Source organism: Phyllostomus discolor, chromosome 12, assembly GCF_004126475.2.
Source record: "Phyllostomus discolor isolate MPI-MPIP mPhyDis1 chromosome 12, mPhyDis1.pri.v3, whole genome shotgun sequence".
Lineage (NCBI taxonomy): Eukaryota > Metazoa > Chordata > Mammalia > Chiroptera > Phyllostomidae > Phyllostomus > Phyllostomus discolor.
In genome coordinates this window covers 16,892,063-16,919,355 of record NC_040914.2, presented here as the reverse complement: position 1 = coordinate 16,919,355, position 27,293 = coordinate 16,892,063, and the positions used below count along the sequence as shown (strand labels likewise).

Sequence of the window (27,293 nt, the reverse complement as noted above, 5' to 3'; positions counted from 1 at the left end):
TGGGAGACACTCTCAGATAGTGGAGAGCACTGGCTTTAATCATTAAACTCCCTTTATTATGTTGTTTGTGCCTTCACATTGCCAGCTGCCCGTGGCTGTGGCCCTCAGACGGTGCGATTAGAATTTCCCAGAGCCAGCAGCAGCTTCCCGGGTCAGGCCTCCTGAGCTGACCCACACGTCCAACGTCTGTGCCTTTGGATGGGACCCCTTTGACTCAGCAGGGTAGGCCGGCTGTCTGTGTTGCCACAGGAGAAGCTGGAGTGGCAGGTGCATCTGTCTGAGGGAAGAACGGTAAATACCAGAGCATAACTCATCAATGATGCACTGTGCTGGGGAGGCAAGGATCTTTTTTAAACAAAGATTTCTGGGGGAGAAAGAAAGAAAAGAACTTGGTGATGCCAGGCAGGTTGAGGCCACTCTTGCAAAGTGCGCTGCTGACATGCCCCAGGAGTGCTGCGGAGTGCCTCTGGGCAGAGGGAAGATGCCTGTTCATTTCTGCTTATTCCCCTGGCATGTACTGGTCATTTTTCCAGTTTACCTGTGAGTGGCACAGGAGACAGAATAACAGACAACCCCCAAAGATGGCTACATCCTAATCCCTAACTTGTTGAAGGTGTTACTTCAGGGCACAGGGGACTTCACAGCCGTGACTAATCAAGGATTGGGGATAAGGAGATTATGAGATTATCCTGGATTATCCTGGTGGGCTGCTGTAATCATACGAGTTCTTAGAAGTGAAAGAGGAAGACAGGAAAGGGGGGGATTTGAAGGTGCTCACCCTGAAGGTGGGGGAGGGGCCATGAGCCAAGTAATACCAGTGCATCTAGAAGCTGGAAAAGACCAGGAGGTGGTTCTGCCCTAGAGCCTCTGGGAAGGAACTTCCCCCTGCTGATGCCATGAGTTTAGCCCTGTGAGGCCCATTTTGAACTTACTGTCTCTAGAACCGTAGATAATAAATTTGTGTTGTTTTAAGCTACCGTTTGTAGACATTTCTTACAGAAACAACAGGAAACCAACACACCACATTAATGTTCAGGCTGCTGGGCTAATTTTTTTGGAACTGCTTAACTTTGTGTGGTCATCCATACAAGTGTAGGCCTTATGGTTGGTTTCCGTTTTTCTGTTGCTGCTAAGCAATCTGTCCCAAAGCTTAGGGGCTTAAAACGCTGGCCCTTCCATTCTGCCTCTTCGTTCTGTGGCCTGACTGGGCTCAGCTGGGCAGTTCTTCTGCTGGTCTTGCAGGGTGGCCGGGACTGGAGTCATCAGGGGGCTCACCTGGGACGCTGAGACGGCCAGTGCCCTCTCTTGCTGAGAGTGTTGTCTCATGCCCTCTCTTCACCTGGTGTCTCCAGCAGAGTAGCGGGATTTCTCTTGTGATCACTCAGGGCTCCCAACAGCCAGATTTTCAGGCGAGAAGAATGCAGACCATTTAAGGGCACAGCTTACAGCCGCACAGTGCTGTTCCCACCACACTCCGTTGGCTGGTGCCCGGTGCGGCTCTGGCACAGACCAGAGTGAGTGTGGGAGGGCACTGCACAGGGGGTGGTAAGGTGGTGTGGGGGGGTCAGCAGAGGCAGTTTACTGTCTTGGTTTGAATCTTTTTTTAAAAGATTTTATTTATTTATTTTTAGACAGAGGGGAAGGGAGGGAGAGAGGGAGAGAAACATCAATGTGTGTTGCCTCTTGTACACCCCCTACTGGGGACATGGCCTGCAGTCCAGGCATGTTCCCTGATTGGGAATCGAACCAACAATCCTTTGGTTTGCAGGCTGGTACTCAATCCACTGAGCACACCAGCCAGGGCTTGGGTTTGAATCTTGACACCACTTATTAACTGTGTGGCTTTGGGCACGTAGCTGGATCTCTCTGAGCCTCTGTTTCCATGCTTATCAACTAAGGGTAATAATGGAATTCATCTCCTGGAACCCTGCAAGGGTGCAGGTGACAGTGCCTACCAAGGCCTGCCCTAGAGCATTGTATTCAGTTATTAATACTGACTATGAGAATGTTGAGAATTTGTCCTTATCACATGCAGCCATTACTGCCCAGATACTAAAACTCTGCTTCCAGATGACGGCTTTCTGCACTCAGATCCCTCCTTTGCCATTTACTTGGTGTGCCCTGGGCAAGTCACAGAGCATTTCCACACCCGTCTCCCCCTCTGTACAGTTTAGCCCTCACTCTGGGTCTGGTTGTTGGGTCTGATATGTGCCCGAGCACCCCTAATACAGGCCTGGCACATACAAGTTCAGTAAACAGCCATGTGGCTGGGTGGCCAAGAAGCCCGCCTCTGGAGCTGGGCTACCTGCATGCAAATGCAGGGCGAGTCATTTAACTTCTTTAGGCCTCAGTTTTGTTGTCTGTAAATTAGATCGTTAATGCTGGTTTCATTTGTTAATATCCATAAAACATTGACCAGTGCTTGGCCCTTAAGTGCTGCATAAATGTTTGTTGACTGTCAGGCACCGTTAGCATTTTCGTCGTCATTATCCTAATGCTAAGCCTTCCAGTGCCATCATGCTCGGGGCACAGTCCCAAGTCAGCTGTCACAGCTGAGCAGTCTGTACTTCAAGCCTCTAGATGGTGGTGTTCCTCTTCCTCAGTCACCCCTCACAGGCTTGCCACAAGCAGAAAGTTCTGGCTGACAGGCATGGGGCGGTTGTTGTATTTGTCTGAGCAGGCCCTGGGTTGGGGTTGTATTTCTGAGAAGTGACAGAGTCAGCCAGAGAGAGGGCAGTGTGACTGCGTAGAGAGCCTCCCACTAGTGAATGCTGCCTAAAATCTTTAAAGCATCCTTTGGAATGAGTGGTTGTACCTGCAAGGAAAAAAAAGGGACTGTCTCAAGAGCAAGGAGAAAGCAGTAGCAAAGAGCCGAGGAGGGGACTGAACACTGAAGTCACCTGATGCTCAGAGGACATTCAGATTCACATGGCCTTGGGGACAGGGGCTGTGCTGTGGGAAGGCTGGGCAGGGGGACTGCCTCGTGCAAAACCAGGTCCAACTAGAGAAAACCCACCTTGCAAAGCCACACAGCCTTAGAAATAAGTGAGAATTTGTGGCCACTGACTGTCCCCCAGGTGGGTTTGGGCCTGAATTATACCCTTTGAAAGATCCTAGAAATAGGCTGAGCATGACTCTGGGACTGTGTCCCCCTACACTCCTGGCAGGGACAAACAAGCCCTCTCTTTAGGAACATCCCCTTTGCCTGGGCCTCGAAGAATTCCTTCAGGTAGAGTTCTGGCACGGAGGAGCTCATGAGAAAAAATGACGTGCTATACAGGGAGGCGGGCGCTGTGACTGAGAGTCAGCAGACCCAGAACCTGCGGACACTGCGGGCATTGGAATGCTCAGGTGTGGAGATAAAAGACCTATTTTGTACGTGAAAAGGATAAAATAGGAGGAATAGAAAATGTAAGTACAATAAAAAAATGACCAGGAAGTTAGAAAAAGAACCAAATGGAACTTTGAGAAATGACAAATACAGTAGTTGACATTTGGAGCTCTGTAGAAGGCCTGGACACCAGATTAAATACAGCTGCTTAGAAGATGGATGAGCGGAAAGGCAACCAGTCTGAAGGGACAGACAGGAGCTTCGGAGGGTGTTCCCCTCAGCTGCCCAGGAGTGCCACCTTCAGGCCCCGATTGCATCTGTCTGGGGAAGAGCTGGACGTTTTTATTTTTAACATTCTCCAGAGAGGATTCTTGTGTGCATGAATGTTTGAAAATCACTTCCCTGGAGTCTATTTATAATCTCCAGAGCACCAAATCAGTTAGTTATGTGACAGCCAGGCTGCTGCCAGTGACCTCCACACAGTTTTTATTATGCTTTCCTGTTAAGGAAACATTTTTGAGCATTTACTCCTGTGTGTGTGTGTGTAGTTATTTAGTGGTCAGGTACAATGCCAGTATATAATACTATAAATATATTATGTGCATTAAAAATATGCACAAAAATTAGAAGGGTTGGAATATATATATATATATATATATATATGGAATATATATATACACCATATATATAGTACAATATATACCATATATGTGTACATATATATACTGTATTTTTTGGACTATAAGATGCACTCCCCCAAATTTGGGAGGAAAAGGGGGTGTGTCTTACAGTCCGAATGTAGCTTACCCAGCTCACTGTGGGGTGGGGGGGAGCGTTAGTAGAGCGGGGTCACAGGAGGCAGGATCAGGGTTGCTGCTGCAGGAAGCCAGTGGCAGCAGGAGTGGGGGGTTGCTGCAGCCCCTGGGCTGGGAGGAGGGGTGTCCCAGTGCAAAACAAGTGAGGCTGCAGTGGAGTCGCTGCTGCGGCTTACTGTCGTGCTAGGGAGGAAGATACAGGCAGTGCAGACACGGTAGGAGAAGAAAACCTGCGGCGCCCGTATGTGCCTCCATCACGTGACTGGTATGTCCCCCCATTAACATTAGCATAAGCAAATTCCACTGTAGGGTCACCTGTCAATGTGGCCCTGCAGCTGTTGCAAAACTACAGCTCCCACCATGCTAGGACAGGTTGGGATGATGGGAGCTATAATTTGGCAGCAGCTGCAGAGCCACATAGGCTGTGCAAAAAAAACTGTTGAGTTCTGTTTACATTTACATTGGTGAAATATGTTATTTATGTTATTAAACATTGTACCACATTTTTTTGCTTCAACATTTTTCCCCTATTTTCCTCCTCTAACACCTAGGTGCATTTTATGGTCTAAAAAATATGGTATGTACCATATATATTTTTCATATATATATATATTCCTTACTCAAATGCATTTTTTAGTTGCTTTTAGAGAGAGAGAAAGGGAGAGAGAAACATCGATGCAAGAGAGAAGCATCAATTGGTTGCCTCATACATGTCTGGAACCGAATGTACAACCTAGGTATGTGCTCTGACTGGGAAGCGAACCCTCAACCTTTTGGTTACGGGATGATGCTTCAACCAACTGAGCCACATAGGCCAGGGCTGAAATTAATATTTTAAAAATAAAATTTGGTTTTCATGTGTTCATGGCCCCCCAAATATTTTCGCTCTCACTAAAAATGCTCTCTTACACAGACATTGTTAAATGCATTTGGAAAGTCTTGGTGCGACCCTCTGTGAGAGCCGGGTTTTGACATTCTGTGTTCAGCTGTCACAGCTGGCAAAGACCTACCTAAGGCCCAGAGATCCAGAGGAGCGCAGTGTGCCATCAGCTGCATTTAATCCCACTGCTTATTTTTCATTCCCACCCCTTCATATGTGGAGACATTAGTGGGCATTTGCTGGTGCTCACATTGTTAAATCTTCAGTGGAGGTTTTTTTAAAGAAGTGCCTGTGTGAGGGCTGGTTGCTTTGCAACCTGAGACTATCCCTGGGAATGTTTGCCCTGACTGCACTACCTTATGTGGACAGGAGAGGGCGCGCGCGTCACACTCTTGGTTTCAGAGGTGCTGGAGGCCACCTCCGTAGTTGACCTTGGTATATAGCTCTATATGGCCAGTAAAGCTTAATTTCTTCTTCTCCTCCTCTCCTCTTCCTTCCTCCTTTTCCTCTTCTTCCCTTTTTTTCCTTTTTCTTCTTTCCCTTCCCTCCTCCTCCTTCAAAACATAAACATAACACCCTGGCTGGCGTAGCTCAGTGGATTGAGCTCGGGCTGCGAACCAAAGTGTCACAGGTTCAATTCCCAGTCAAGGCACATGCCTGGGTTGCAGGCCACGGCCCCCAGCAACCGCACATTGATGTTTCTCTCTCTCTCTTTCTCCCTCCCTTTCCCTCTCTAAAAATAAATAAATAAAACCTTAAAAAACAAAAACAAAAAAACATAAACATAACCAGAAGTTCTGATATTTTCTTCCTATGCCTCAAAGAAACACCTTGTCCACCCCTCTTTGAGATTCCCTGGTCAGTTCCTTAGAAGCCTATCCCAATGTCTCGGGCCCCTCCAGGCCTGCCCGGATGCCTCTACCCCTAAATGGGATCTTACTCCCACATCCAGCTTCTTGGCTGGGACTCTTGCTGACCCCCACCCACCTCAGATCCCTGAGCCTCCATAAAACTGGTGGTTTGCTCAGCACTATCTCCCTCCCCTTCTTCCTTAAGCTGTCCTCCGGCCCTTCTGCTTACAGACCCACCTGGGTCCTGCCTTTGGTGACAGAGCAGCTACCCTCTGCTGAGAACTCAGCATGACTTGATGAGTACGTTGCCATTTTTATCTTTTCTTTTTACAATTGAATCAGATTTTATTTTGTTGTTTTTTTCCCTCTGAAATTTTTTTGAGGGACTTACTAAATTTACAGAAGTAATGTATGCTTATTGTGAAAGATAACAAAACACAAATGTGAGCTCATCTGTGATTAATTAAAAACCCAGCCAATAAATCTTAATCAAACCTTAAATCAAAAGGATGTTTATTGTTGGTGGAGGAAGGTAGCTGTATGATTGGTTTGGTGGTATGGAGATGTCATTAGGGACCAGGGGACTCTTTCTGTCTTTATTATCTTTGTTATAACAAAGACACTATCTTTTTTACTATACTAACTTTGTTATTCAGACCATAACTTTCCTCAAGGCTTCAACAGGGCTGCTGGAGCTCCAGGCATTGTGCCTTGGTACTGCAGTATCCAAAGGGAGAATGTGTGTGTGGGGAGGGGGGCAGGGAAATGAGACAGAGCTCGTCAAGGAGAAAATCTTTCCTCATAAGCCCTGAGGAAGTTCTTCTCACTGATGGTTGGCCAGAATTGAGTCACATACCTCCCTTGCTATATGGGAAGTCAGGATAGGGAATATCACTTCTAGAGTTTAGTGATGGGAATAAATAAGACAGCAAGGAGTATTATAAAGTAATGATAATAGTCATAGGCACTATAGCTGTTGTAGTCCTTACATTTGTTCTTACCGCATTACCATCATTAATAATGCCTTAGTGGATGAAGAAACTGAGAAACTGAGCAGAGCTGTTAAGTACCTGCCCGAGGCCACGTGCGTGCTAAATGATAGAGCTAGAACCAGATCGCCTAGTTCTGGTTTGCACTGCAGTGTTCAGCCCTGATCCTGTTTTCTGCAGGCAGCCATAGTAAGACTTCCACTAGACAACAATTCATGCACAAGCCTTGAATGTGCCCACATCCCTGCAAGCCAGGGTATATGATCCTTATTTGAAAAAACAGGAAATGGAGATGCACAGAGGTTGAGAATCTTGCCCAAGGTCACGTAGTAAGTACCAGAGCCAGGACTTGAACGTAGTGTAACAGGGTGCAGTCAAGAGGGGGGTCCCAAATAGGGATTTGTTTCTTTTTTCTTTTTTTTCTTTTTTTAATATATTTTATTGATTATGCTATTACAGTTGTCCCATTTCCCCCCTTCTCTCCCCTCCACCCTGTACTCCCTCTCCCATCCACATTCCCCCCTTTAGTTCATGTCCATGTGTCATACTTATGAGTTCTTTAGCTTCTACATTTCCCGTACTATTCTTGCCCTCCCCCTATCTATTTTCAACCTACATTCTATGCTACTTATTCTCTATACCTTTTACCCCCTCTCTCCTCCTCCCACCCCCCTGTTGCTAACCCTCCATGTGACCTCCATTTCTGTGGTTCTGTTCCTGTTCTAGTTGTTTGCTTAGTTTCTTTTGGTTTTGCTATAGGTGTGGTTGTTAATAATTGTGAGTTTGCTGTCCTTTTACTATACATGTTTTTTCTTTATCTTCTTTTCTTAGATAAGTCCCTTTAGCATTTCATAAAATAAGGGCTTGGTGATGATGAACTCCTTTAACTTGCCCTTATCTGAGAAGCACTGTATCTGCCCTTCCATTCTAAATGAAAGCTTTGCTGGATAGAGCAATCTGGGATGTAGGTCCTTGTCTTTCATGACTTGGAATATTTCTTTCCAGCCCCTTCTTGCCTATAAGGTCTCTTTTGAGAAATCAGCTGACAGTCTGATGGGAACTCCTTTGTAGGTTACTGTCCCCTTATCTCTTGCTGCTTCTAGGATTCTCTCCTTCATTTTTACCTTGGCTAATGTAATTATGATGTGCCTTGGTGTGTTTCTTCTTGGGTCCAACTTCTTTGGGGCTCTCTGAGCTTCCTGTATTTCTTGGAAGACTATTTCTTTTGCCAGATTGGAGAAATTCTCCTTTATTATTTGTTCAAATACATGCTCAATTTGTTGCTTTTCCCCTTCCCCTTCTGGTACCCCTATAATTTGGATGTTGGAACGTTTAAAGATGTCCTGGATGCTCTTAAGCTTCTCCTCGTTTTTTTTGAATTCTTACTTCATCATGCTTTCCTACTTGGTTGATTCTATCTTCCTTCTGGTCCACTGTATTGTTTTGAGACCCAGTTTCCTTCCCTTCACTATTGGTTCACTTCCGTGTATCTTCCTGCATCTCTTTTATGGTATCCTGCATCTTTTCATCTAATTTGTGCCCAAAATTAACCAATTCCGTGAGCTTTCTGATCACCAGTGTTTTGAACTGTGCATCTGATAGGTTAGCTATTTCTTGGTTGCTCAAAAAGATGAGTTCTGGGACACTGATTTGTTCTTCTATTTGAGCCATCGCTGTCTCTCTCTCGCTCTCTCTCTCTCTCTTTTTTTTTTTTTTGGTCTGGTCGCTCTTGTTACGGTTCGGGGCGGAGCCTTAGGTGTTCACCTGGGCTGGGCACCCCAGTCGCTAGACTGTGACGTTATATATGGGGGCGGAGGCGGGAGTGGGGATGGGAGGAAACACTGGCGGTAGTTCCGTTCTCCTGGGATCTCAGTCCTTTCTCTGGGATCCTGGACTGTAAGCTCTGTCCTGGTCCACAATCGCCGCCTCACTGGGTCCGCCAGCCGCAGCTTGCGTACTCAGGGACCACCGCTGCGTTCTTGTGCGCCGGATGGCTGTCGCGCTGATTTCACGCCAAGTTTTCCTCGTCCTCTGCCTGCCGCCCGGCTCATCCTCTGGCTCATCCTCTCGGCCCCGCCTACCAGTCTGGATGTATGGGTCTACTTCAACTTCTTGGCTGTCCGACTTCCATTCAGATAAGTCCTCTGTCAGTTCTGAGTGTTATTCTGGCTGTAAATTATTGTTCTAATCTTGGTTGTGCGAGGATGTACGGTGCATCCACCTATTCCTCCATCTTGCCGGAAATCCCCAAGTAGGGATTTGTAATGGGGTCCAGAACTCAAAGTGTCCAGGAAATATTAGAAATATATATGTGTATATATATGTATATGTACGTACACACACACACATACACGATGTCTTCACCCCCACAAGTCTGAGCTGGGGAATAGGACACTTGGAGCAGGGCCATTCAGCGCTGTGTTATATAGCAGCTAACCTCTGGCATGGACATTTAACATATCTATAACCTTTAACTGGTGTCATGGATATGTTAAATAGCTGTGGCCATGCTTTGAGCCAGGGGGATGGAAGTGATTTCCACCCAAGATGTAACTGGGAGTCAGCTCCTCCTGGTTACAGTGCCTGTGTGAGAGCTTGGAGAAGATTGGCTCCATGACATGGGGCCACACCTGCCCAGACTTACTATGGCAGCCCAGTAAAGCTGGAAGAATTCGGGAATGCTGGCAGGTGTAACTGGTTGTAGGAGGAGTTGGAAATGGGGCTGCAGAGGAAGACTGGCGAGTGGATTTAAACCCAGGCATGGCAGTGATACAAGGGACAACCATGCGGCTTTGGCGGAATGGGGACCCTGTGGCTTTGGGGTGCTCCCTTTTGCCACGTGGCTTAGAAGCAGGAGAGACTTTGCCTGGAAGAAGAGGGGTGAAAGGACTCTTGCTGGTGGGCCATGAGCAGGTGCCACATGACTTAGGATTAATTGGAGATCATGGCGGTGACCCAGCTGATGGTGCCAGGAGCTGGAATCACGGACTTCTACTTCTTTTCCTGAGATACAGTACCCCAGCTTAGGGCAGAGGGAGAAGGATGGATTGTGTGTGTCTGTGGGTATTCTAAAGGACTTTAGTATTTTAGTGAAGACAGTAAGTCACTATTCTAAGTTTGTATGGCTTTTAAATAAATCATTTTCACAAATCTCTGGCATTGAGAGATGTCTTTCCTCTGGTAGCAGGCATAGCAAACCTAGTAGGGGGGACCCTGGAGGAAAAAAGGGGGTCCTTTCGGTAATAGTATATCATACACTTCCCCCCTTGGGCTGTTCTGTAACACTAGGACTACCCTTCTCCAGGGCACACCAAATTCTTAGTCTCTGTTAGAGTCTCTGTTAGTCTCTACTTCCCTTGTGCCTCTCAGATTCCCAGATGCCATCTGTACTGAGTTGAGTCGTTCTCTCCAAGTCTGGAGTGGGGTGTAGAGGTGGGTCCCCCGCCGCAGCTGACTGATAATCAAACCCATGACCTTCTGGTTTGCGGGATGACGCTCCAACCAACTGAGCCACACTGGCCAGGGCTTAGAGCTGGGGTTTTTTCTGGGACAAGGATGCGCTCAATCCATGAAGAGGCTATATAATTCACTCATTCAGAAAATCTTTATTTAGTGCCTGCCGTGTGTCAGGAACTGCCCCGGGAAGTGTGACTAACTCAGTAGTCACAAAACGGACAAAGCTCCCTGTTCCCATGGAGCTGCCCTTTGATTTTAATCCTCACCGGAGAATATGTTTATTGACTTTAGTGAGAGAGGACAGGAGGAAAGAGAGGTACAGAAAGACAGAAAAACATCAGTTGGTTGCGTCCTGTGCACACCCGCACCCCAACTGGGGATCGAACCCACAACCCTTTGGTGTACAGGATGATGCTCCAACAACAGAGCCAATCGGCCAGGGCTCCTGGAGCTCACGTCTAAGGGTGTTAGTTACCTGCCAAGGGACTCCAGAGCACAGAGCAGCCCTTCTTTCCAGCAGTTCCACCCAAATTTCCAGGCAGGACCTCAGCTTAGGTGGCATCCCCTTCCCGGAGCCAATCCCTGTAGCCCAAGGAAAGCAGTGCTCTGATTGGCTGGTCTGAGGGTGGCACCAGGAGGCTTGTGGGGGCTGGGGATGTTTCTCCATCTGGAAACTGGCTGCACGGATGGGTTGTTTGTAAACTCAGCAGACTGTGCATTTACGATGAGTGCATTTCTCTGCTGTATGTTAAACGCCAATAAAATATTAAAGTAAAATGTTTCACTCAAGGTTACACATACTGAGTTGAGAAATTTCTGATGGCCACATTTGAGCTGGTCCCCTGGGACCTTCCTAGATTACCCAGTTCCAGGACCCGGTAACTGCTTATTATTTATGCTGGCTATAACATTTCTGGGTTATACGGTAAAGGTATGTTTAATTTTTATAAGAAACTACCAAGGAGTTTTCTTTCTTTTTTTTTTTCATTGTATTTTTTTCCCATTACCACTTATCCCCCTTATACCCCTCCTCCTGCCCCCAGCCCACAGGCAGGGGTTTTCCAGTGTGGCTCCAGTTGCCCCACATCTTTGCCTACATTTAATATTTTCATCTTTTAATTTTTGCCACTCCAGGTGGTACAGAATGGCAACTCATGTGCTTTTCTGTGATGAGTGGTGATGTTGAGTACTTTGTCATGTGATAATAAATGAACCTTTGTTGTGAGAATTAATTACTATAATAAAGAGCATTGATTGTAAACCCAGTTCCTAAGGATCAGGAGTTAAGGAGCAGCTTTGTTGAGTGGTTCTGGCCAGAGGAGTGTGGCACCAGAGGCCCCCTCCCCAGGCAATGCACCTGCGTGGGTGTTGGTAGAGTGCATGCGGTTCTTTGCTGGCAGCTGGCCAGAGGCTCAGTTATCCTCCACTCGGACCTCTCCCTGGGGCCACTCACGTCCGGGCAGCTAGCTTCCCTGAAGAGGGTGATCTGAGAATGAAAGTGACTGACTGACACTGAAGAGGCAGTGTCTTCATAACATAACTTTGGAAGTGACTGCTGCCACTGCTGCTGTATTCTGGTGGTCATACAGACTGACCGTAATACCATGTCGGGTTTAATTTGCTCCCTTTTAATAAGGGACTACACACAGGTGTCGATACCAGGAGACAGATTGCTGGGGGCCATCTTGGAATCCTGCTTACCATAATTCTATTACTATTATGAACTAAAATTATTGATTTTTTTAAAGAATATTAAACCAATCTTTTTTTTTAAGGTTTTATTTATTTTCAGAGAGAGGAGAAGGGACGGAGAAAGAGAGGAAGAGAAACATCAGTATGTGGTTGACTTTCACACATGTTCCTTGACTGGGAATTGAACCAGCAACCCTTTGGTTTGTAGGCCGGCGCTCAATCCACTGAGCCACACCAGCCCAAGCTAAACCAATCTTGTATTTCTAGGTAAATCCTGATTTTATTTGCTAATATTTTCCTAAATATATGCTAATATTTTGCAGTGGTCACAAGTGACATACTCTGTAATTTTTTCTTATAGTGCCTTTGTCAAGTTTTAGTATCATGGTTTTGCTGGCCTCACAAAACATTTGGGAAAATGTTCCCTCATCCTTTACTCTCTGTAAGATTTTGTATAAAGTTGAAATTACATCTTCTTTAAATATTTGACATAAATGTCTATTTAGGCTCGTAGTGTTCAACAGTGGATTCAGTGTCCTTAGTAGTTATGGGATAACTCCGATTTTCTATTTCTTGTATCAATTTTTATAAATTATATTTTTCAAGGTACATGTCATTTCATATAAGTTGCTAAATTTATTGGTATAGAGCTGCTTATAATATTCCTTTGGCATCTTTTTAATATTTCCAGGATATGTAGTGATGTTTCCTCTTTCATTTCTAAATAATAGTAATTTATGTTCTCTTTTTTCTTTATCCTTTTATTTTTTTGTAAATGTTTTCTTTTAAGATTTTATGTATTTATTTTTAGAGAGGGGAAAGGAGGGATAAAGAGAGGGAGAGAAACATCATTGTGTGGTTGCTCCTCATGCGCCCCCTACTGGGGACCTGGCCTGCAACCCAGACATGTGCCCTGACTGGGAATCAAACCGGTGGCCCTTTTGTCCGCAGGCCCACACTCAATCCACTGATCCACACCAGCCAGAGCTCTTTTTTTTTATTCTTGATCACTAATCCTGGTGGTGGTCTGTCAGTGTGGGTTTCAAAGGATCACCTTTTGGCTTGTTTTCCTGTCATTTGTCTGTTTGCTATTTCATTGGTTTCTGCTCTTATCCTTATTATTTTCTCCTATTTATTTTGGGTTTAATTTGCTCCTTTTTAATAAAGTGGAGTCTCAGATTATTGCCTTTAAATCTTTCTTCTTCTTCTTCTTCTTTTTTTTTTTTTACAAACATTGAAACACAATATAAATTCCCTCCAGACAATAGTTTAGATGTGTCCTGTAAAACCCGACACGGTGTCCCTTCATTGTCATTCAGTTCTGTATACTTCCCGGTTTTGTTTATGGTGTTTTCTTGGACCCATAGGTTATTTAGAAGTGTGTTGTCTTGCTTCCAAATATTAGGGCCTTTTTAGATTCCTTATCAAACTGTATCAGGGCATTTTATTGATTTCTAATTTAATTCCATTATTGTCAGTAATTATGCACATGTAGAAAAATTCAGATGGTATGAAAGCGAACATGATGAAGACTACATATGTTTTCCATTGCTCCTTGCCTGCCTGTCTTCCTTCTCTCTGTGTTCCTTAAGAAATACTTGCTGAATGTCTGCTACTTGCCAGGCACTGGGGCTGCAGCTGTTTAAAAAGAGATCTAGGTCTGCTCCCCTTATGGAGTTGAGGTTTTCCTGACAGGAGACAGATCATCAACAAGACAAGAAAGCAAAATATATTTCGTGTTAGGTAGTGAGGGAAACACAATGCAGGAGGGGAGGACAGATGTAATGGGGGAAGGCACGTGCTATGCCAGGCTAGGTTTAGGAAGGCCTTTCTGAGGAGAGAAATCTTAGACTGGAGACCGAGTAAAGTGAGGAAGTGTGGAGACTTGTAGAAAGTGTTTGGGGCATAAGGTGTCATGAGTGCAACGACCCCAAGGCTAGAAAATGCCCACTGGGTTCCAGGAATGGTGAGGAGGCCTAGCCTCTGTGGCTAGGGCAGGGGGTGAGTGGGAAAGTAGGAGGTCAGAGGGGGAGCCACCAGGGGTACCCCCAGCCATTTTCCAGAAGTGTTCTGTGCACAGTCAGGTCCATTCTAGGTATGTGTATATTTAATCACAGGTGCGGTAGCATACTGTCCACTCTGTATTGTGCCCAGTCTGCTTCCTCTTAGCAGCACACCTTCAGCATCTGTGGCACACATTCAGCGCTCCCATGTTCTTTTCATAGCAGTCAGTTCCCCGCGTGGATGGACCAGGTTATTTCTGGGTTACACTTTCCTGGAGAATGCTGCCGTCGGTGTCTAGTCCACCTGGCACTGGGCAGGCGGCCTTAACGCTGAGGGACACGTGTGCCCCATTCCCCCCCCCCCCCACGCCCACCCTGCAAGATCTCCAACTTCTCCTGGCTTACCTGAGGCATCTGCTGGGGCTTTTCCTGGCTCTCCTCCCAGGAAAAGAAATTACAGGAGAAGTGTAGGGGAGAAAAAAGGAGGCAAATCTGTTTCCCCATCCTGGCCATAGGATGATGCGCCAGGTGTAAAAATCTCCAAGGTCACAAAGGAGCAATTTGAAATGTTGATGGCAGGAATGTTTTCCCCAGTCCACTTTATTAAGGCATGGGTCTTGATCACAACTTTACTTTTTATGGTTAGTAATTATGCATCATATTGTGTAATATATGATATTCTGATCAGTGATATAGTAACTGTAATGGTAACTCAATCTGAGAGCATTTTTAATTAAGGTCCCAAGAAATGAAAATTTTGGCTTTCATTTATAGACACGTTTTTTTGTTTCAGAAAAATACAATAGGATATGTGTGTTCTGTTAGGATAAAATTTTGTAGAGAGAGTAAAATATAGTTTAAACTTCAAGAAGAACAAGTAAGGATGCAAACTCTGTTACGCAAAGCTGGTTGATGTGTCTTTCAAATTAATGGTGGATCATATTAAATTACTACGGCTCTTCCCTTCTTCACCTATGCTTAAAAGAGTGACAACAGATTTGCTTTAAAATGTCAATGTCATATGCCAGAATTTATGCTCTTTGCAATTATTTAAACTTAGAATGAAAAAATAGATATGACAGCTTCAAAATATATAAAGAGGGTACATAGTTTTTTTTTTTAATGTGTTGAGATTGTTCAAGGGGCAACAAGATGGGAGGGATGCGAATTTGACGCCCATGCAGGGGTATCGCTCTGTAATTATGGGTCGGATCACTTCATTTTTTTAAAGACTTTATTTATTATTTTTAGAGAGAGAGGAAGGGAGGGAGAAAGAGAGAAGCATCAATGTGTGGTTGCCTTTTGCACACCCCCAGCTGGGGACCTGGCCCACAACCCAGTCCTGACTGGGAATCTAACTGGCAACTTTCAGTTTGCAGGCTGGCACTCAATCCACTGAGCCACACCCACCAGGGCTGGGTCAGCTCCTGCCCCCAGCAGTGAGGCCTCTTCCCGCTGTCCATGCACTGGGCTGAGACACTTGTTGCTTTTTGCCAATCTGAGAGATAGAGATCAACTCTTCATTTTAGTTTTAATTTGCATTTCCTTGTAGACGAAGCTGGTTGTTCCTTCATCTTTTTAAGAGCCATTTGACTATTGAAGCAATGATCTCTTTGTGGCATTGGCCCCTTTTTCTAGCAAGTCATTGGGGTCTTTATCTGATTAATTCGTAGGAGCTTTTTTTATAAGGAAATTAGCAAATCTTTTTTCCAGCATTGTCATTTGACTTTGGTTAGTGTGTGTGTGTGTGTGTGTGTGTATCATGTAAAACCTTTTCTTTTTTAACTTAGGTCTATTTATCTTTTCTGACTTTCAAGTTTTGTGGCATCTTTAGAAAGACTTTCTAGATTATAAATGATTTCTCTTATGTTTTCTTGTAGTAATTTCAGTCTTACGTTTGTACATGTGTTTAAGTCTTTGATGCATCTAGAATTTATTTTGGGTGTTAGGTGTGAGGTAGGGATCCATCTTATTTTCTTTCCAGGTCTACAAAAGATATCCAGACCTGTAGAAAAATTTTATAAGAGTTTGTTTGAGCCAACCTGAAGACCTGCCCAGAAGCAAGGTCTCACCAGAATGAGAAGATTCTCCAGAGAATGGCAGTGTGGCAGTTCATTAGAATGCAGTTAGAATCAAGGGAGAAAACGTAAGGAAGGTCACAGCAAATCCATCGGTGGCAGATAGTGGAGGCAGGAGAAAGCCAAGTGGGGAAAGCTCTGAGATCAGGTAAAAACAAATGGAGAGATACACACATCTCTTGCGTTGGTGGGTACAGGGTGGTTAATTGTTTCCTATTTATAGTAACTAAAGGTGGTATGCGGGCAAATAGATGAGGAGGAGGAATTCCAGCGAGAGTGCTCTCTGTGGGTGATTGAGCCTCTGTCTCCGAGGGGTCTCGGAAAGGAATCACTCTGGCATTTCAAGATGCGTGAGAACAATGGGCAGGCCTCGCTTAGGGCAAAGCTGACCTTTGCTAAGGAAGCTGTGAGCCTGGGACGTGACTCCCCGCCATCACCAGTTAGGAATTCACCATTAGACCCTCCGTGTGGGCACCATTGGTCACTGAGTCTGTCAGGCCTGCTGTGTGTGCAGCCCCTGTGATGTTCGCAGTTATCCTGCATATTTTCTAGGAGGGGAAGTACCCCAAAACTGCATTTCCAAGTAAGTGCCATTGTGCACCTCAGCCCTTCCCCTTTCCCCATGAATGTAGCCATCAGCAGACGGTGCCAATCCTGCTTCTCACTGACCACCTTCTCCTGGAGAGAGTGGTCTGTCAGCACGCTAGAACCTTCCTTAACCTCTTACTTCAGCCACTGCCAGAATTACTGTAATTTATGAGCCTGCAGATAGTCTCCCAGGGTCTTCCCTGGCCTTTTTATTCTTATAAACAACACTGCCAGACTGACCTGCCAGGCAGGCCTCGCACGCCTGGGGTGGGGGGCAGGGTAATTTGGCATCACTCTCCCTGCGCAGTGTACTGACTCAGGGCAGCAGCAGTGTTTGGGACGGTCCATTTCCTCTCGGTCTCACCGTCAGAGGTGATGACTTTTTTATCCTTTCTCTGAACTAAGATTAGATTCACAGAAAAGTTGTAAAAACAGTGCTGAGTTTCCGCATACCTTTCAGTCTACGTCTCCTGGAATAGCATCTTGGCTGGTGCAGCAAGCAGACCCAGAGAGCGAGCGTGGGTGCAGCACTGTGAACGCAGCTGCGGACCTCAAGCCAATGACCACGGCGTTTCTGCCCTTGCCCTTTCCTCTCCGGGGTCTGACCCCGTGTCCCGTGCTGCATTTGTTCCCATGTGGCTTTAGTCCCCTTTCATCTGTGACCGTTTCTCAGTCTGTCTTTGTCTTTTACAACCTTGACCCTTCTGAGGAGTACGGGTTAGTTATTCTGTAGACCAGGAATGTCAGGCTCATTTTCAGCGGGGGCCATGTCAGCCTCACAGGTGCCCTGAAAGGGCCGGATGTAGTTTTAGGACTGTGTAAATGTAACTGCTCCTTAACAGTTAAAGGAGAGCTCGGTGCTGCCGCTGGTGGAAACAAGGTATTCGGCCCTCAGGCCTTGTGTTTGCCACCTGTGCTGCAGATGGTCCTTCACTGTGGGTGTCTTGGGCTTTCTCCTGACTGGAAGGAGGTTCCTCATCTTTGGCAGGAACACCATGGGAGTGATGCTGCGCCCTTCTCGGTGCACGTGGGGGGTTCGTGACTTCCCCATGTCTTATTTTTGGTCATGTGGACCTTGGGCACGTGTTTAGGGTGACGTGCTAGATTTGCTCATTGTAAAGTTACTATTTTTCCCTTTGTAGTTAATATATATCTTGGGGAAGATACCTTAAGACTACACAAATACCCTATTTCTCCTCAAACTTTTGCCTACTCCTTTCTTTTAAAATTTATTTTTACTTTTGCTTTCCTTTTATTAATTCCAGAGAGAGGGAAAAAGAAGGAGGGAGGCAGAGAAGTATCGATGTGAGAGAGAAACATTAGTTAGTTGCCTCTTGCGTGCTCCCTGATCAGAGACCGAACCCACAACCCAGGCATATGCGGTAATCTGTCGGTTTGCGAGGTGATGCCCAACCAGCTGAGCTGCACCAGCCAGGGATCACCCACTCCTTTCCGCACCTGTCAGTGGATCATGCCTGCAACAGTGACTGCTGCAGTATTTGCCTTCTCTGGTATTAATCACAAGTGTACTGTAAGAAGAGCCGTCCCTCCTTCCTGGGGGCTGTCTTCCCCATCACTCTCCTGGGGAGGAACACGAGGCTCACCGGGGAAGTGGAGGCTGGGTCTGAGCCTAGGCCCCGCCTAGACTGTGGTCTTGGTGGTCACAGGAGGACAGAGGAACCCCTGGGCGTTGCTAACAGGGACCTCATCTGCCAGACCTCTAGGAGCACAGCCCAGTGTATTTTCTGTCATCTTCCCTGGCTGTGGGTGACAGCTCTCTGTTCTGAGATTCAGCGGCTCTGTCCCGGGGCTAATTTACAACAACAACAATGGCTGTCCGTCCCCGAACCTTTGGATGGAACCAGACATGGTCTTGGTGGATCTCATATAACCCTATGGATGAGGATTATTACTAAACCCATTTTTATTTTTTTTTTAAGATTTTATTTATTTATTTTTAGAGAGAGGGGAAGGGAGGGAGAAAGAGAGGGAGAGAAGCATCAGTGTGTGGTTGCCTCTTGCATGCCTCCTACTGGGGACCTGGCCTGCAACCCAGGCATGTGCCCTGCCTGACTGGGAATTAAACTGGTGACCCTTTGTTTTGCAGGCCCCCCACTCAATCCACTGAGCCACACCAGCCAGGGCTGCTAAACCCATTTTATAGAAGAGGAAACTGAGGCCTGGAGAGGGGTTGTTGGGACTCCAGCCTGGGAGCACCTGAACCCCAGCTCTGACTCTCAGCCAGCAGGTTCTCCTGCTCGAGGGGGCTGAGGCAGTGCTTCCCACCTCCTCTCGAGCCGCAGGGGAGTCAGAGGCCCAGTGACTCTGGAGGACCCTATTCTCGGAGCCCTGCCTTAGCATTGCACACAGTTCTGCCTCATCTCCCGGGACAGACTTCCCCGCGGTGCTGGCACCCAGCCAAGGCCAAGACAGCGGCCCAGCTCCCCTGTGGTATTAAGGCTACTTGCTGCATCGGCCATGGAGGGGCTGTCATCATTTCTGACGTAACTGCATCATCACAGTTCAGCTACAGGGAAGAGAAAACACTCCAGCTCTTTTAAGAAAGGAATTTTCCCCTCAACACTTTATTATGAACATTTTTAAATATACAGCAACGTTGAAAAAATTTTACATTAAAATACATCCACATTCCCACGCGGATACTCCCGCCCACATTTTACTGTACTCACTCAGTCACACTTCTACCCATTGGCCCACCTTCTGTCCATCCATCCTTCTATCTCATCTTTTATGCATTTCAAAATAAATGGGGCAGGAAGCACTTAATACAGAGCCGAACGCTTGCCCAGTCGTGGGAAGGGCTGGATGAAGCAGCTCTTGGCTAGATCTGGGAATGAAGCCACGGAACTGACCCCCAGGGGAGCCCCTGCCTTTGAGGCTGCCCGCTCAAGTAGTGTGTTGAAAAACATGTTGACCGAATACCACCAGGGGCCAAGAAGCCACAGCACCCGTGCAGTGGGTGATAAGGCCATGAAAGTTCACGTTGGAAAATCGCAGCATCCCCAGCCCACCCTCACCAGCAGAACCGAAGCTACAGGTCGGAGCCCTGTCTCACTCCTTCTGCCTTGCAGATCTTGGGCGATGCACCTCATCAGCCAACTCTAGCTCACATCCGGGGTCTGTACGGCAGGGCCACTCGGGGAGTAGCCTTGACAGCTTTGCAGCCTCATGCACAGGAAGGCCTAGTCACAAGACTGTTGCATGCACGAACTGGCAGTCCTCTTCTGGCAGGCGCGCTGTTTCCCATGGCTCAGCACTCTTAAACCCATTGCCACGACTGTCCTTGAATGTCCATCTTTCCCTTCTTGGACCTGTTGCCTCTTGGGTGCTAAGAGGATGACTGGGGAGAGGCCTGCAGCTCGGGAGAATTGCTAGGAAGCAGAAGGGACAGAGAGAAGTTCCTGCACCACTTTGGGGTGAACTCAGCCACGTGAGGCCAGCTCAGCCTGTTTACTTGCTAGCAGAAAGAAACAGGTGACTTACCTAACTTCACACCGTGGGAACCTGTGGCCCATAACTTAGACTTTGGAAAGAAGGAGCTGCTGGATAATTCCCTAGTCCTCAGAGTGAAGGCTTAGAAGGAAAGGGTAGGTTGAGGGTGGGGGGGATTTGGGGCCGCGAAGGATGGCTTCCTGGAGCCTAGAGGTCCTTCCTGTTATATTTCCTGCAGTCGTCATATTCTGATTTGCTATTGTCCTTGGGAATGACCTGGAACCCGTTCATGTTGGTCGAACAGCACCTCTGGGAGGCACGATGGAAGGGGTAGTGGAGCCCACAGCAGCTCCACATGCCATCCTTGGGGTCCAGGGCCACGCTGCCACAGCGTCTCCACGCCTCTGGTTGGACCACCAGCACCTTGCCTGGGGACCAGAAACATCTCAGTCTGGGCCTGGCAGAGCCGGAGGGTGGGGTCCCAGCCTGAGGCTATCTTGGGACCCTCGACCCTTTCTCATCTCCTGTGGTGTTTGTCACTTCACCTGGCTGACGCCCACTCCCTCTTCTTCCTTCCTGCATTACTTAGTCTATCCGGTTCTGTTTAAAGTGTACAGTCGGATAAGTTTGAGTAGATGTGGCCACCCGTGAAGCCATCCCCACAGTCTAGAGAACGAGCACATCCATTACCCACAAAGCATCTTCATGCTCCTTGTAATCCCAGCCCCCCAACTTCCCAACCCCCAGGCAGCCCCTGATCAGAGATCAGTTTGCATTTTATAGAATTTATATAAGTGGAGTTATACATCTTAGAATTATGTATCTTTTTCTTTAAAGACATGCTGGTCATAACACACCAAATTGATTTTGCAACTTATGATCACAGTCCTGAAGCTTAAAAAGTCCCTCTTGGGAGGCTGCACTACCACCAACCCACTCACTTGTTTGCCTCCCTCAGAAGATGCTCACCCCTGTACTCACCCTTGGGTTCTTGGCTCCAAGAGGGTGAGGAAGGCACCGGTGATCCATTAGAGAATAGCCACAGCAGGAGACATAAGGCTTCAAGAGAGAAGAGAGTGAGGGGCTGGGTGCAGGGGGCCCTGGGTGAGGGGCTGGGTGCAGGGGGCCCTGGGCACAGGGCCTTGGGTCCCAGTACCTGAGAACGTGTGGAGCCAGGTCCTCCAAGCGGAGCCAGCCATTGGTCCCATTGCAGCGGTGCTGGTAAGCCTGCTCCCCGCAGGTCTCTCAGTGGGCACGCTCTCTGCAGCAGTGAAGCTTCCTGAGGAATATCCAAAGTCTCCTCAGCTCCCAAGTGAGGTACTTCCTGAGTGACTTCCCCAGAACCCTCTTACGGATTATTTGAAGTGACCTTATCACGTGGCTGTAGAAACCTTTGAGTCACCAAGTGGTATCATGCACCACTCACTTCTCACCCTAGAAGTCACCCATACACATCCCTCCTTGTGCGTCCCGTTGGTCCTGCAGGTCACCACCCTCTGGGTGGTGAGTGCTCAGGCTCACCCCTGAAAGCTGAGTGCAGAGCAGGTCCCTGCCCTGAAAACAGGAGGAAGCGCCTCCTGAAACGGACCAGCCATGTGTGGGGAGAAGGGCGCTTTCCTCTGGTATCCAAGTCTTTTTGTAGATGCCTAATTCCTTTCTTGGAAAAGGTAATAAATTCCTAAAATCAGAACTGTAATTTATTTTAATTAATTAATTTATTTAATTTATTGATTTGAGAGAGAGAGAGGAAGTGGGGGGGATAGAAACTTTGATTTGTTGTTCCACTAATGTGTGCATTCACCAGTTGATTCTTGTATGTGTCCTGACCAGGGATCAAACCCACAACCTCGGCTATCAGGACGGTGCTCTAACCAACTGAGCTACTTGGCCAGGGCACATTTTTCCTTATTTTTAAAAATAGAGAGGCAATCTGTGTTTACTATAGAAAAAATTTTAAATGCAGAAAAGAAAAAAAATAGAGCACCCATATCCCAGTGTTCACTAGTAACCAAAAGTTAGTGTTTTCCGTGTGTTTCCTTCATTTATTTCCTTATTCACCCTCCCTGCGTGCCCCACTTAGCCCGGCTCTGCCCTGCTGCCCTCAGACTCGGAGTCTCAGGGGAGGCAGAGCTGTCCCTGGACAGTGATGGCCCCAAGTGGGCAGGGCTGGGCTATGGAGCTCAGGAGGCCAGGAGAGCCCACAGGGGACACCTGGCCTAGCCTGAGGATCAGGGAGGGCTTCTTAGAGGAGCGGGCACTGACTGAGTCTGGGATCAAGAAGTGCATGTATAAAAGTACAAAATGTTTGAACACTTAAAATAATTCCTTGTGTGTAGGGTGCGCTGGTAGGAACAGATATGCTGATTGTATGGGACCTTTAGGTCATTTTAAGGAATTGGGGCTTTGGCCTAAAATCAGTGGAAACCATCGAAGGACTTGAAGCAGGAGACTACTTTGGTCTTATGTTTACTTTAATGTGGTGACTTCACATGTGGAAGGGGCATGGGGCGGGGGGCAGTGGGGAGACCCAGGCCCAAGATCAAGGCAGAGGCCTAGAAACCCAAAGGCAGTGCTTATATTTCTGGCTTGGACAAGTTTTTGAAATGTACTTATGTGTGGGGTTTTTTTTATTTTATTTTATTTTTCAGTTACAGTTTGCATTCAGCATAATTTTGTATTAATTTCAGGCGTACAGCATAGCGGTTAGACAATCATATACTTTACAGAGTGATCCCCTGAGATTTCAGGTACCCACCTGGCACTGTACAGAGTTATAACAATATTGTTGATGTGCTTATGTGTTTTTGTTTTTATTAATTTTTACATTTTATTTATTTATTTTAAAGATTTTTTTTAATTTTTAGAGAGAGGGAAAGGGAATGTGTGTTTGCTTTTCGCATGCCCCCTACTGAGGACCTGGCCCATAACCCAGGCATGTGCCCTGACTAGGAATCGAACCAGTGACCCTTTGACTTGCAGCCCTCACTCAGTCCACTGAGCCACAGTAGCAAAGGCTGGAAAATAAATTTTAAAAACTATTCACAGTAGTATCGAAACCCCTCAAGTATCTAGGAATAAATTTGATAAAAGATGTGCAAGTACCCTGAGAGGAAGAATGCCTGTATAAAAGTGGAGCTGTGTTACCCTACCCCTGGGTGGGAGACCAAATGGTGTTAGTAAGACTCTCCAAATCGAACTGTAGATTCAGTGCAATCCCAGTAAACACCTTAACAAGGTTTTGTGGCTGTTAGGAACAAGTACATTCTAAAAGTTATACGGAAATGCCGAGGTCCCAGAATAGAACGATTTAAAGAAGAACAAAGCTTGAAGACTTACACTCTCAGGTTTCAAGACTGACTGTAAAACCGAAGTAGTTAAGCCTGTGCAGTGTTGGCACAAGGACGGATGAACAGGCCGCAGGACAGAACAGACTGTCCACAGCTAGACCCACACGTGCGTGCTGACTTCCCACGGAGGTGCCACTGCGGCTCGGTGCCGGCCGGACAGTCACTTCAAGAAATGGTGCAGTTGCACATCAACACAGGAAAAAGCCCCACACCTCTCCCACCGGGGGACATCAGCAAGTCTGAAGACATTGTGGTTGTCAAAACTTGGGGGTGCTACTGGCAGGGAGCAAAATTGTCCCCAGCTGAGCACCACTGACACATACAAGTGTTAGAAGTTGTGGGGCTGAACTCAAGTTTGGTGCATTTTTTGGTACATCATTCCTCAGTTGCCGAGTTAAACACATACACAAAACTTGCTAAAAGCCGTTCCCACCCCCTACCCCCCAGTCTTCTAGAAGTTCCCCCAGGGGCAGCACGACGGCCTCCACTGCAGACAGTGAGCCGCAGCACTTTTCACACCCCAAGGACAACCACACCTCTCATTCTTAGGCTGTTCTGTTGTACCTCAGTCCTGTTTCCAGTGCTGACTTGTGTGGCTACATTGATTGCATTACCCACTAATGAGACAAAATCAGTTTTAAGAATTGGCACTTCCTCTGGAAGTGACAGGTATCCGGGGGAAGCCGTCTTCCACCCCTCTGGTCTCCCCAAGGCCAACCTCGGGTCAGTGCCAGGTAAGCTGCTTTTTCAGAGAGCCCGCTCTCACTATTGTGGCTACAGCGCTGGGGCCTCCAGAGCACTCAGTCTCCCCAGGCCCCCAGTAGCATGGCTGCCTGCCACCCACCTCAGGAAGCCACAAGGAAACTGCCTGGCTGCCAGCCCAGCAAGGCCAGTGCCGCCCCCGTCCTGAATGGTCCCACCAGCGCTACCCCCACCCCTCTTCCTCTGCCTGAGTTCCCCCTCCGCTCCCCACCCCACTGCAGGGACTGGGCAGGCTGCAGCAAGCAGAAGCAGTTGGGTTTTTATATCAAAATAGCAAACCCCCAAAGAGGAAGTTGATTGAGAGAACCCTGCTCTTTCCTACCCAAGCCACATGCAAGCCATCCTGACACAAAGTACTGTGTGTGTACCTTGCACCGAGTGGAAAGTTAATGACAAGCAGCCTGAAAAAAGAAAATCCTGCAGTTTTAGAGTTACTGTGTGAGTGCAGACCAACGCATTCTGTTGTCCCGCTGACAGCAGACTGACCCGGGCATTGAAGGGTCGGAGGCTGGTGCAGAGAGTGCTGTCCTCCAGCCGTCCCCCTTCCTGACAGCAGTGCAAGGGGCTTCACTCTAGCTCGGGCACACCAGTCACGCTGCGTGGCGTTTCCTTGAGCACCACTTCGGGTGTGCTGTTGTTTCATTTTTCCGACTGGGCTGATGCAGAGTACAAGGGGCCTTGTTATAGCCACCAAACAGCCTGTGTATTAAATCCCCATGATGTGCCCTGGCTGGTGTGGCTCAGTGGTTTGAGCACCGACCTGCAAACTGAAAGGTCACTGGTTCAATTCCCAGCTGGGGAACATGCCTGGGTTGCGGGCCAGCTCCCCTGTTGGGGGCGTGTGAGAGGCAACTGATCAATGTATCTCTTGTACATGGATGTTTCTCTCCCTCTCGTTCTTCCTCCCATCCCATCTCTAAAAATAAATAAGTACAACCTTAAAAAATAAATAAATCTCCATAATGTGAAGGGATGGAAAGGAAGGCCTGGCCTAGGTGGCCTAGGGATGAGGCGTGGGGAGTCAGGGCACCAGTTTCTTCCCTGGCCATGTTGGGAGCTGAGGCAGACAGTGAAACGAGCCACCAGCCACCTCCATGAAGCGCAGCGCGTCCCCCGGGGCTGGTGTCAGAGTAGGAGGAGAGCAGGTAAGTGTAAGTGCCGGTGGACAGGGCGTCTGAGTGCGGCTGGGGATTTCTCTAGAAGAGACACAGAAGGAGCCGGAGTGCACAGTCCAAAAGATTGTAAAATTACATGTGTTTGAAGATGAGAGTGGGAAGCACTGGTCAAAGCACCAGGTGCTGCGTGTCAGCCAGTTCATTCGCCAGTGTGTCCTCAAGGGCCCCAAGCCCACCTTCCACATGGCATTCAGTGCCCACAGAGTGGGCAGAGAGCTTCTACAGCAGCTTCCTGGAGCAGCTGCGCAAGGCATAGAGGCCGGAGCTCATCAAAGATGGCGAGTTAGGTGCCTACGAGGAAGTCCACGTTCAGAACGGTGGGCCAGCGACCCCAGAACCAGAACCCACAGCTCCCAGTGCTGCTATCTCCAGCCCAAAGCAGTGCAAGAGGAAGTTTGTAACCAAGCAAACCAAAAGTATGCTTGGAGAGAAGAATCAAGTGCGCCGCCCCAGAGAGCTGCCTTGGCCTTTCAGAAAGTCGCAGAAGCAGAAGCGAACCCCCTGGGCTGCATGGACTTAGGAAACAAGTTACAGAGTCAGAAGAAGAATCCTTGCTGGGGTGGGGAGAGTGGCGGGGGGAATGGAGACAACTGTACTTGAACAGCAGTACAAAGGGGGGGCCTTGGAGACGGGTTCAGGGTGAGCCCGGAAGGAACTGCCACTGTCCACCACTCCCCTGGTTGCAAGTCTCGTGGGGACCCTGAGAGGGTAGAAGAAAGAAAGCAAAGCTACACATCTGAAGAAAGGCAGAGCAGGGTGTGCTAGAGAAAGAGTGCACTTCCTCTCTTTTTTAAAAAAAGAGTTTACTTATTTACTGACTTTTAGAGAGAGGGGAAGGTGGGCAGAAAGTGGGAGAGAAACATCAACGTGCAAGAGAAGCATGATTGGTTGCCTCTTGCATGCCCCCTACCAGGGGCCAAACCCGCAACCCAGCCACGTGCCCTGAACTAGGAATCAACCCAGTAATAGTTTGGTCTGCAGGACGCTGGTCCCCCAGCCCACTAAGCCACATCAGTCAGGGTGCTTCCTCTCTTTGTAATGATGGAGAAGTGGAAATTCTGCCCTGGCTGGTTAGCTTGGTTGGTTAGAGCATCATCCCAGTAGACCAAGGTTGCAGGTTCAGTCCCTGGTCAGGGCACGTACAAGAATCCACCAGTGAATGCATGCATAACTAAGTGGAACAACAAAGCCATGTTTCTCTACCCCCAATCAATAAATAAAAATTTAAAGAAAGAAATGGGAATTCTACTTTTTGGTTACTGCAACCATAAACTTTCCATAGCAGCACCTCAAACAGTAAATCTGTCTGTTGAGAATATCTCAAAGAATTCCCTTTTCACGGATACTCAAATGGCTGCCTGGTTTTTACTAATCTAAAAACCAATGCTGTGAGCATCCGTTTGCACGGGTCCTCGAGCAGTAAACCCTTTATTTTCCACAAGATAAGCCCCAAGAGGTAAAACGAGGGGTCATAATGTACATATACGTCGTGCTCCGAAATGTGCAGGCTGCGCCCCTCAGCCCACGTTCCAGCCTGCAGCTCCAGCATGCAGCGATGCTTTCCTCAGACCCTGGCCGAGGCTCCTCTCGTGGTTTAATCCTTGTCAACCTGAGAACTCATAACTTATATCATTAGTGGTTTTATCAATTGAATTGCTAGTGAAGTTGAACTGTCTTTCACGAGCTTATTAGGCATGTGCATTTCTTCACATTTTAAAAAATTGCTGTGAATCTGGATTTGAGATCACAGTTTATTTAGTATCTTGTTTACACATTACATTTTCTCATTCACTGATTAGTTGTGGAGCTTGTTTTACCGTTTACATGACTCACCAGTTTCCTTTATTACTCTCTCAAGAGGCTGGAGTTCTAT

The 27,293-nt window shown here is 47.3% G+C and overlaps 1 protein-coding gene and 1 long non-coding RNA gene across 3 annotated transcripts in view; one reads left to right on the top strand and one right to left on the bottom strand.

The window, feature by feature from the left end:
- The window catches only part of OPA3 (outer mitochondrial membrane lipid metabolism regulator OPA3), a 64,065-nt gene that overhangs the window by 4,525 nt on the left and 32,247 nt on the right, over positions 1-27,293 (top strand). The gene's annotated exons all lie outside the window — the stretch shown is intronic.
- On the bottom strand, positions 3,113-26,187 carry LOC118497712. Its single transcript, XR_004900233.1, has 5 exons — positions 25,497-26,187; positions 21,293-21,415; positions 21,118-21,195; positions 20,177-20,564; positions 3,113-3,124 (listed from the first exon to the last, which is right to left on the bottom strand). It is a non-coding gene; the product is annotated as an uncharacterized LOC118497712 (long non-coding RNA).